Here is a 1,966-nt window from a genome sequence, read left to right as displayed (position 1 = left end):
TAGCCCACCGTGGACTAAACTGAGATCTCTCTCGTTCCTCTTCAAAACCTCAGGCAAGATGGCGGCCATTCGAGTGGGCAAGTTGGGCATCGAGACCAGCGCTCTGTTCCTTTGTGACATGCAGGAGAGGTTCCGACAGCACGGGGCGTTCTTCCCCGAGATCGTATCGGTTGCGGACCGGATGTTGCAGGTCAGGCCAGCGTTTGCGGAGAGTTGCGTACAGCTTTGGGCCCCTGTTGGCCTTCATGACAAGAGGACTTGAGCCTAGGAGCAAAGAGGCCCTTCTGCAGTTGTACAGGGCCCTGGTGAGACCACACAGAGAGTTGGGAGTCTGTCACTCACACATAGCCCCCAACACAATATTCCACCACTCACCCATAGCCCCCAACACAATATTCCACCACTCACCCTTAGCCCCCAACTCAATATTCCACCACTCACCCATAGCCCCCAACTCAATATTCCACCACTCACCCATAGCCCCCAACTCAATATTCCACCTCACACCCATGGCCCCCAACACAATATTCCACCACTCACCCATAGCCCCCAACACAATATTCCACCACTCCTTAATAACAAGAGTCTAGGAGCAAAGAGGTCCTTCTGCAGTTGTACAGGGCCCTGGTGAGATCTACTATCCAAATGGCTTCAAGTTGGGGAAAAGGGGAGTCCTTGTACATCAGTCTATAAAAGTAGGCATGCAGGTGCAGCAGGCAGTGAAGAAAGCCAATGGTATGTTAGCATTCATAGCAAAAGGAATTGAGTCTAGGAGCAGGGAGGTTCTACTGCAGTTGTACAGGGTCTTGGTGAGACCACACCTGGAGTATTGCGTACAGTTTTGGTCTCCTAATCTGAGGAAAGACATTCTTGCCATAGAGGGAGTACAGAGAAGGTTCACCAGACTGATTCCTGGGATGGCAGGACTTCCATATGAATAAAGACTGGATAGACTCGGCTTGTACACGCTAGAATTTAGAAGATTTAGGGGGGATCTTATAGAAACTTACAAAATCCTTAAGGGGTTGGACAGGCTAGATGCAGGAAGATTGTTCCCGATGTTGGGGAAGTCCAGAACAAGGGGCCACACACACACAGTTTAAGGATAAGGGGGAAGTCGAGATGAGAAAAACATTTTTTTTCACACACAGAGAGTGGTGAATCTGTGGAATTCTCTGCCACAGAAGGTAGTTGAGGCCAGGCTATATTTAAGAGGGAGTTAGATTAGATGTGGCCCTTGTGGCTAAAGGGATCAGGGCTATGGAGAGAAGGCTGGTACAGGATACTGAGTTGGATGGTCAGCCATGATCATATTGAATGGCGAATGGTGCAGGCTCGAAGGGCCGAATGGCCTCTACTCCTGCACCTATTGTCTATGTTTCTATGTTGGTCGGGGTGGGATGGGGACTAGTGTAGATGGGGCATGTTGGTCGGGGTGGGACTGGTGTAGATGGGGCACGTTGGTCGGGGTGGGACTAGTGTAGATGGGGCATGTTGATCGGGGTGGGACTAGGACTAGTGTAGATGGGGCATGTTGGTCGGGGTGGGACTAGGACTAGTGTAGATGGGGCATGTTGGTCCAATCTTAGATAGGACATGTTTGGAGGGATATGGGCCAAACGCGGGCAGGTGGGACACAAGACTACGCTAACACCCCCCACCCTCTCTCTCCCTCCCTCTCTCTCTGACAGGGAGCCCGCATGCTGGACATCCCCATCCTGGTGTCAGAACAATATCCCAAGGGTCTGGGCCCAACGGTCCCGGAGTTGGGAACATCAGGAATGAGATAGATCAGCAAGACTTGCTTCACCATGATGTACCCGGACTTGGAGCGAGAGATCGAATCTCTTCCCCGCCTGAAGTCCGTAATTCTGTGTGGGATCGAGACTCAGGCTTGTATCATGGTGTGTGTGTGTGTGTGTGTGTGTGTGTGTGTGTGTATGTATGTGTGTGTGTGTGTGTATAT

At 51.3% G+C, this 1,966-nt stretch overlaps 1 pseudogene; it reads left to right on the top strand.

Annotated features, from left to right (window-relative positions):
• The first annotated feature begins 15 nt into the window (after positions 1-15).
• LOC116969310 overlaps positions 16-1,966 on the top strand; it is a 2,248-nt pseudogene continuing 297 nt past the window's right edge.

This window comes from Amblyraja radiata, unplaced genomic scaffold (assembly GCF_010909765.2).
Source record: "Amblyraja radiata isolate CabotCenter1 unplaced genomic scaffold, sAmbRad1.1.pri S151, whole genome shotgun sequence".
Taxonomy (NCBI): Eukaryota; Metazoa; Chordata; class Chondrichthyes; order Rajiformes; family Rajidae; genus Amblyraja; species Amblyraja radiata.
The sequence above is the reverse complement of the archived record's forward strand: the minus strand, read 5'-3'. Positions and strand labels throughout refer to the sequence as shown.